Here is a 9,392-nt window from a genome sequence, read left to right as displayed (position 1 = left end):
ACCCTCACTTCCACTATATCTGATGCTGCCTGGGGCTTTCTCTGTGGCCCGCAGGCAGATGGGCTCTGGCCTCTGTTGCAGGCCCCACATGCATATTCCAGACTTGCTTTATCTCCTCTTTTATCCATGAGACACATCCATGTTTTCTCCATTTTGCTTAAATTTAGAAATACCTCATAGAATGTTCTTTGCTATTAAAAATTGTTAATTCCTTAATATATTTTTATCATGTACTTGTGAGGGCCTAGAAACAAACTCATGCTTAGATGTCCATTCCTAAGCTTGAACCGTCATTGGTCTTTTAACTAGTGAGTTCAGCAGGAAATTTTTTATAGCCAAAATAATATGGTAGAACCAAAGGTGAGGGTTCCTAATATGATCAAATATTTTGTAATGTACATAACAAGGCAAGAGAGCTGGAAAAATAGGCAATGTTGGAGAGATTCTTGACTGAGATTTCGGGAGTAGAGAGAAATTATAAACGTGTGGGTGCCTGCGGTTGAGCGGAAGAAAAGATAGTTGGAAGTAAAGACACCAAGCTGCTAGGTGGATCATGAATTTTTTTTCAATAAATAGATAATACAGTTGAATTATTTCTAGATTCTATTCTGTTCTACCAATATAGTCCTCCCTCTGCCAACATATGACCATTTTGATTTATAGTATGTGTGTGTACGTCAAGTTCTTTCCTGTACTATTTTTTTAAACTTATTTTGGCAATCACTTTATCCAGTTATTAAATAAAATCCTTTGGAATTGTGACAGGAGCTGTATTAAATTTACAAGTATATATCCTATATAATAAAGAGCTAATATGCAAATGGACATCATGCTCTTGTGCCTGAGGCCATGCCCCCAGCCCCAGCACTGGGGCCAGGGGACCTGAGGCAGGGCCGGGGGACCTGAGGCCATACTCCTCACCCCAGCGCCAGGCCGGGGGACCTGAGGCTGTGTCCCCCGCCCAGCAGGGCTTGATGGGGGACCTGAGACTGCACCCCTCACCCAGTGGGGCTTGATGGGGGACCTGAGGCCATGTCCCCCTCCCCGGCACCGGGGCCCGGGAACCTAAGGCTGGGCTGGGGGACCTGAGGCCTCATCCCCACCCCGGCACCAGGGCTGGGGGGCCTGAGGCTGCGCCCCTGCCCGACAAGGCTTGACGGGGCACCTGAGGCTGCGCCTCCCCCCCTCCCCACCCTGGCGCTGGGTCAGGGGACCTGAGGCTGCACCCCCTGCCTGGCAGGGCTTGACGGGGATGGGGCTGGCCAGGTCTGGGTCTCGTGATGTTTTGAGGCACGAGTTGGTGGACGTGGACTTGACTCTGGGTCACACAATGCACCCCAGACTCTGACAAGAAGGAGATTTTCATATACATTTTACTAATTTTCTTTCATCTCTGACACTTCTATTATAGAGAAGGGGCAAATAGCAATATTAAAATATTTCCTCTAATTTCTTTTTAATGTGCACAAATTTTTGCACCAAAACACTAGTTAGATTATAAACTTGCCAGAAGCCGGTCCATCCTTGCTGCTTGACACAGTCGCTGCAGGAAAGAAACATCTGCACAGCATATGTTTCAATGGACCTGGCATATATAGCATACTGTTCTTAATATGTTTGCTCCCTTTAGCGCCATGTGTTTTAACCAAGGTCACCTCTCCAAGAAAGGTTGTTTCCCCAGGTGGGGATCTTTCCCTGAGGTTAGGGAGGGGATACAACCCCTTAATTAAGTGCCAGGCGGGTAGTTAAGCTACATAATCTTTACTCCCTGGAATGGAGATAAGAAACGCCCTAACCTTTGTAATAGAAATTGACAGGATTAAAATCGGCTGGTATAAATACGGATGTAACAAGACAATAAACATCAGATCCTCGTCAGTTCCTAACCAGAACTCCGACCAGAACTTTGGCTGGAGATCCTGGCTAGAGTTCCTGGCTAGGCTGCTGATCAACTGAAGGCTGTCTTCGTGTCATTCCTTCTTCACCGACTCCGTCCACACCTTTGGGGACCCCTGGACCCGCTGGGATTGGACCCCAGCATAAACTGACATTCTAAAAAGTCTTTCTGCCCAGAAACATGGCATATCTTTGCATTCATTCAGTTTTTGATTTATATCCTTCAATAAAATTTTAGAATATCCTTTAGGTCTACCCTCTAGCTATATTTGTTAATGTATTCCTAGGCATTTTATCATTTTGTTACTATAGAGTATCAAGATTTTAAAATTTTTCTATTTTTTTCTTTGTAATAGAGAAAAATTAGCTTGTTTATATTTTCACAAACTGCACCTTACCAAATTTATTATTAATGCCAATATCTTTTTAGAGTTTCTTATTTTCTAGGTTCAAAGTAATATGTGTGAGTAAAGATAATTTTGTCTGATCTGAGTTTATGACAATAGTTTTAGTATTTTGCCTTTTAATATACTATTTGCTTTTTTAATTTTAAGAAATAGTCTTTAATATTTTAGAAAATTGGTTTAGCGTTATTCTTCTAATGTTTAACTTAAATCTAACTAGGAATGGCAGCTGGATTTTTTCATTTCATTATGTATTTTTTTTTCCATGTATTAGTATAAGCAAATGGTTTTGTTGCTTGGTTTAGTATAATGAATTATGTTGAACATTTCCCATTGCCAAACCATTCTTACATTCTTGTAGTATATCTTATTAGTATAAAGTGTGTGTTTTTCCTGTTTATTTTTTTTTCAATTAGTGTTTCATTCATTATTATTTTGTATTAGTTTCAGGTATATAGCATAGTGCTAGACAATTATATACGTGACAAAGTGTTCACCCTGATATTTCCTGTACCCACCTGGCACCATACATAGTTATTACAATACTAGAGGCCTGGTGCATGAAATTCATGCACTTGGGGGATGGGTCCCTCAGCCTGGCCTACGCCCTCTTGCAGTCCAGAAGCCCTGGGGTGATGTCTGACTGATGGCTAGGCCAGTGGTCGGCAAACTCATTAGTCAACAGAGCCAAATATCAACATTATAACAATTGAAATTTCTTTTGAGAGCCAAATTTTTTAAACTTAAACTATATAGGTAAGTACATTGTTATTAATTTAATTAGGGTACTCCTAAGCTGGCCTTTCCTAAAAACGTCCTCAATCTGATTGAGGTACGTTCGCTGAGGTCGACTCCTTCCAACTCTCCCATCCACACTCGTCTTGTATACTTGTTTCGTCTATCTCCTTTGGTTCATCCTCTCTATATGTCCAAACCATCTCAACATACCTTTCTCAATCCTCGACACTACATCTTTCACTCCACAACGTTCCCTAAAATTAACTTAATAAACTTTACTTAAAGTTTTAAGTCTTAGTTAAACTATAGGTACATTGAATAAAACTTGATATCATACTTAATAATGATATTATTTATTGACAAAATTAAATTCCTTACAATTTACCTTACAATATCCATAAAATTAAATCATGACAATGACTGACAAACACTAATGTGAACAATGGCCTTGCATCTCCTTGGAAAGTTTGGGTAAGTCAGCTTTGTATGTTGTTGTTTTTAATTTTAGGCATGATTCCAGGTTCTCATCAATAAGATGACTTCTCAATTTACTCTTGATAAGGTTCATGCTTGAAAATGATTGTTCGAATAAATATGTAGACCCAAATAAGGAAAGAACAGCAAACGCTAGTTTTTTCAGTTGATTATATGAGTCAGGAATACTATTCCAGGTGTTAAAAATCAACATATCTTCCTTCTCCAGGTCTTTCAAAGCAGACCACTTGTGCTGTGAACTAAGTTCACATTTGTTTTTCTCCAATATTTCTATATCAGCACAAAGACGTTCAAATTTTGAGCTCCACAGTTCTTTGTTTTTTAAATCCAGCAATTGCATTTCAAAGTTGCCAATGTCAATATTAAAGGGAGAAAAATTTAATTCTGTTACAGTAGCATTGAGAGGTTTTTTAACAAAGGCTAACGTCGCTTTGCTGTTTCTGAATTCCTGAAACCTGTTGAGAAAAGCTTCCCTCATATTTAACACTTGGAGTGGGGGAAACGAGTTAAGTCGGCTCGCGTGAATTGTGCGTACTCCGCGGGAGCCGTCTTAACACTTCGGTGTGGGGTGAATTTCCCGCCAAAATATAAGATGGCGCGGGCAATTATTTAGGTTTCCCGCGCAAAATCAGGGATTTTTATGATACCTATTACCCCAATGGGTATGAAACGGTTCGCATACACAGGTAGGTATCTTTGTGAACGGCAAACAAACAAATATTTGGTAATACACAGTTACAATCGGCCCGAGTTTACACGTTTCCCGCACTCCACCGCAAATCTATATGAACCGAGTTAAGACGGCTCCCGCGGAGTACGCGCAATTCACGCGAGCCGACTTAACTCGTTTCCCCCACTCCAAGTGTTAACTCGGTTCATATAGATTTGCGGTGGAGTGCGGGAAACGTGTAAACTCGGGCCGATTGTAACTGCGTATTACCAAATATTTGTTTGTTTGCCGTTCACAAAGATACCTACCTGCGTATGCGAACCGTTTCATACCCATTGGGGTAATAGGTATCATAAAAATCCCTGATTTTGCTCGGGAAACCTAAATAATTGCCCGCGCCATCTTATATTTTGGCGGGAAATTCACCCCACACCGGAGTGTTAAAATACTGCATGTGGTATTTTGTGGAAGAGCCATACTCAAAGGGCCAAAGAGCCGCATGTGGCTCGCGAGCCGCGGTTTGCTGACCACTGGCTTAGGCCCATCCTTAGCATTGCTACAGAGGCAGGAGAGGCTCCCACCGCTGCCACCGTGCTCGCCAGCCGTGAGCCCGGCTTCTGGCTGAGCTGCGCTCCCCCTGTGGGAGCACACTGACCACCAGGGGGCAGCTCCTGCATTGAGTGTCTGCCCCCTGGTGGTCAGTGCACATCATAGTGACCAGTTATTCCACCATTCGGTCATTTGCATATTAGCCTTTTATTATATAGGATTATTGACTATATTTCCTATGCTGTACTTTACATTCCATGACTGTTTTATAAATACCAATCTTACTTCTCAGTCCCTTCACCATTTTTACCCAGTTGCCCAACTCCCCACCCCTCTGGCAACTATCAGTTTGTTCTATGTATCTATGAGTTCTGTTTCTTTGTTTATATTGTTTTTAGATTCCACATATAAGTGAAATCATGACTAACTTATTTCACTTAACATAATACCTTCTAGGTGTATCTATGCTGTCACAAATGGTAAGATTTCATTCTTATTTTATGATTGAGTAATATTCCAGTAAATGTACCAGTTTTTTTTTTTTTTTTATCAACTTGTATATTGATGGGCACTTGGGTTGTTTCCATAGCTTGGGTATTTTAAGTAACAGTGCAATAAACATAGGGGTGCATATATTCTTTCCAATTAGTGTTTTTGAGTTTCTTTGAATATATACCCAGAAGTGGAATCACTGGGCCTTAAGACAGTTCTATTTTTAATTTTTTTGAGGAACAACCATACTATTTTCTCTACAGTGGCTACACCAATCTGAATTCACACCAACAGGGAATGTGGGTTCCTTTTCTCCACTTCTTCGCCAGCACTTGTTGTTTGTTGATTTATTGATGATAACTATTCTGACAGGTGTGAGGTAATATCTTTTTGTGGTTTTAATTTGAATTTCTGATGATTAGTGACAGTGAACATCTTTTCATGTGTCTATTAGCCATCTGTTTGACCTCTTTGGAGAAGTGTCTATTCACTTCTTTTGCCCAATTTTAAATTGGATTGTTTGGTTTTCTTTTGGGTGTTGAGTTTTATAAGTTCTTTATAAATTTTGGATATTAACCCCTAATCAGATATATCATTGCAGAATAGATTTTCCCATTTAGTGGGTTGTCTTTTCATTTTGTTGATTGTTTCCTTTACTATGCAAAAAGTATTTACTTTGATATAGTCCCATTCGTTTGTTTTTTTTGTTTGTTTGTTTTTACTTTTATTTTAATCCTTACCTGAAGATATTTTTCCCATTACTTTTCAGAGTAGAAGGGGCAGGGGAGAGAGAGAAAGAGAGAAACATCGATGTGAGAGACACATGGACTGGTTGCCTCCTGCACTTGCCCCTACTGAGGGCAGGGAGCGAACCCTTAACCCAAGTATGTGCCATTGACTAGGAATTCCACACAAGAAGTTACAATTTAATTTCAACTATAGTAGAAATTAAAATTAGGAGGTTGACATTGGTCCAATGTGTGTGTATATTTCTATGCTATTTTATCATTTTAATGATTAGTGTAACCTCCATCACATTCAAGATACAGAACACTTCCATTATCACAAATATCTCTCTTGTTCTATCCCTTTATAATCATGTCTCCCCATTTCTCTCACCATCCCTCACTTTCAGCAACCAATTTGTTCTCTATCCATATAATCTTGTTAATTCAAGAATATCCTATCTAATAATAGAGAAACATGGTAATTAGCCATACCTCTGCTACCCTTTCCATTGTCTAATCAGGGTGATATGCAAATTAACTGCCAACCAAGATGGCGGCCGGCAGCCAAGCAGCTGAAGTGAATAGGGAGGCTTGCTTGCTTCAGTGACGGAGGAAGCCAACGTTCCCCGCCTGCCGCTGCCGGCCTCTGAGCTTGCAGTTTAAGAAACATTGTTACAAATATAGAAGCTAAACAATACCCCAGAAACCTGCTTTCAGCCAGCTGGGCCTCAGAGCTGGAGTTGAAACAGTGTTTCGATTATAGAACCCAAACAAACCAGATACCTGCTTTCAGCAGCCGAGGTCTCAGAGCTAGAGCCAAGCCTCAGAGAGAAAGCCAGCTCTCAGTTCCAGTGACAGCCATAGAAGGTAAATAAATCCAAGAATAAAAAAAAGAAAAGAAAAAAAGGAGAGGTTTGGAGCTTCAGTTGCCCGCCAGCCTGAAAACAGCCCTCAGCCCCTCACCCAGACTGGCCAGGCACCCCAGTGGGGATCCCCACCCTGAAGGGGGTGTGACCAGTGGCAAACAGCCATCATCCCCTCATCCAGGCTGGCCAGGCACCCCAGTGGGGACCCCCACCCTGAAGGGGGTGTGACCAGCTGGAAACAGCCATCATTCTCTCATCCAGACTGGCCAGGCACCCAAGTGGGACCCCCACCCTGATCCAGGACACCCTTCAGGGCAAACCAGCCGGCCCCCACCCATGCACCAGGCCTCTATTCTATATATGAAAAGGGTAATATGCCTCCCAGCACTGGAATCAGCGGAGCCACGAGGCCTCATGCCCCGGGATCAGCGGAGCAGCGAGGCCTCCTAGTACCAGGATCAGCAGAGCAGTGAGGCCTCACTGCCCCTGTGTCAAGCGGAGCCACGAGGCCTCCCAGCACTGGGATCAGCGGAGCCGCAAGGCCTCCTGGCCCCTGGAGCAGTGTGACAGGGGGCAGAGCCCAAACCCCCTGATCACCCTGTGGCTCTGTGTATGACAGGGGGCAGGGCCACAACCTCCCTATCCGCCCTGCTCTGTTCATGACAGGGGAAGGCGCCCCAATCCCCTGATTGGACCTGCTCTGTGCCTGATAGGGGGGAGCTCCCCAACCCCCTGATCAGCCCTGCTCTGTGTGTGACAGGGTGAGGTGCCCCAACCCCCCCCATGGGCCCTGCTCTGTGTGTGACGGGGGGAGTGCCTCAACCCCCTGATTGACCCTGTTCTGTTTGTGACAGGGTGCGGCGCCCCAACCTCCCCCCCCCCCCCACACGGGCCCTGCTCTGTGTGTGATGGGGTAGAGCCATAACCTCCCCATCGGCCCTGCCCTGAGTGTGACAGTGGCGGCGCCCCAACCCCCTGATCAGCCCTGCTCTGTGAGTGACAGGGAGGGGGTGCCCCAACTCCCCTATCGGCCCTACTCTGTGAGTGACAGGGGGGAGCTCCTCAACCCCCTGATTGACCCTGCTCTGTGCGTGACAGGGGGGAGCTCCCCAACCCCCTGATCGACCCTGCTCTGTGCGTGACAGGGTACGGAGCCCCAACCCCCCTGATGGGCCCTGCTCTGTGAGTAACAGGGGGCAGTGCCCCAACCCCCTAATCGGCCCTACCCTGAGCGTGACTGAGGGTGGTATCGCAACCTCCTGATCCACCCTGCTCTGTGCATGACAGGGGGTGGTGCCCCAACTCCCCAATCAGCCCTGCTCTGAGCCCGACCAGGGGCTGCATCTAGGGATTGGGCCTGCCCTCTGTCACCTGGGAGCAGGCCTAAGCCAGCAGGCCGTTATCTCCCGAGGGGTCCCAGACTGCGAGAGGGCACCTGCTGGGCTGAGGGACCCCCCTCCCCTGTGAGTGCACAAATTTTTGTGCACCGGGCCTCTAGTATATATATACAAAAGGCTAAGCAACTGTTAAGATTGGAACAACCAATCAACCAGTTGCTGTGTTGTGCACTAACCACCAGGGGGCAGACACTCGACACAGGAGCTGCCCCCTGGTGGTCAGTGTGCTCCAACTGTGGGAGCGCTACTCAGCCAGAAGCCGGGCTCACAGCCGATGAGCGCAGCTGCAGCAGCGGTGCAAGCCTCTCCTGCCTCAGCAGTAGTGCTACCGAGGTGGCAGAGGTGGCAGAGGTGGCAGTGGCGGCAGGCACAGTGGGGCTAAGATGAGTGGGAGCAGTGTGGTGCCCAGCCCCGGCTTGGGCTCCTTCCTGGCCACCTGCCACTTAGTGCACTGCTACATCCCTCTTATTCCATAAACCTGCAGTTACAATCTCCGGAGAATAGTTGAAGTGCAGACACTCGGAGTAACCAGGACGAGCCTGATATTGCCACTGGGCTCCTGAAACTCTGCCTCAGGCATCGAGATCAAATCTCATCCCTTACCAATTGCTCCAGAGCTACAGAGGAAGGCAGCAATATGACAGTGGCCACAAAGTGGTGACTTACAATCGGGGTAAAAGTCAAAGAGAGATGGATCTGAAGGGTGGGGGCATGGGCAACAGAGCACCCCCACTGCCCAAGATCCCCAACTTTGTATTGTTCACCTTGGAACATCTCTTATCCAGCTCCAAGTGGTGGAAAGCATCCAGCATGGCCCAAGGTGTCCATTGGGGACCTCCCGGCCCACAAGGCACAACCCTGGCCGCAGAAGGGACATTTGGAAATATTTTTTCAGGAAGCTGCAGGGAGGAGGACAGACTCCCCACACAACTTCCCGGCAGCTCACATGGATGTGGAAACTCCCCAGGCATGCCGGCATGGGCTCCTGATTTCCTTTTAATGTGCACTAATCTGTGCACTGGGCCACTTTGTTATATAAAAGGAATAGTATAACATGATCTTTTAAGATTAGCTTTTTTCACTTAACATAATTCTCTTCAGATGCATCCAAATTGTTGTATTAACAGTTCTTTCATTTTATTGCTGAGTAGTAATGA

The sequence above is a fragment of the Myotis yumanensis genome, unplaced genomic scaffold (genome assembly GCF_028538775.1).
Source record: "Myotis yumanensis isolate MYYU_CA2020_CCGP unplaced genomic scaffold, mMyoYum1.0.hap1 SCAF_1, whole genome shotgun sequence".
Lineage (NCBI taxonomy): Eukaryota > Metazoa > Chordata > Mammalia > Chiroptera > Vespertilionidae > Myotis > Myotis yumanensis.
The sequence above is the reverse complement of the archived record's forward strand: the minus strand, read 5'-3'. Positions refer to the sequence as shown.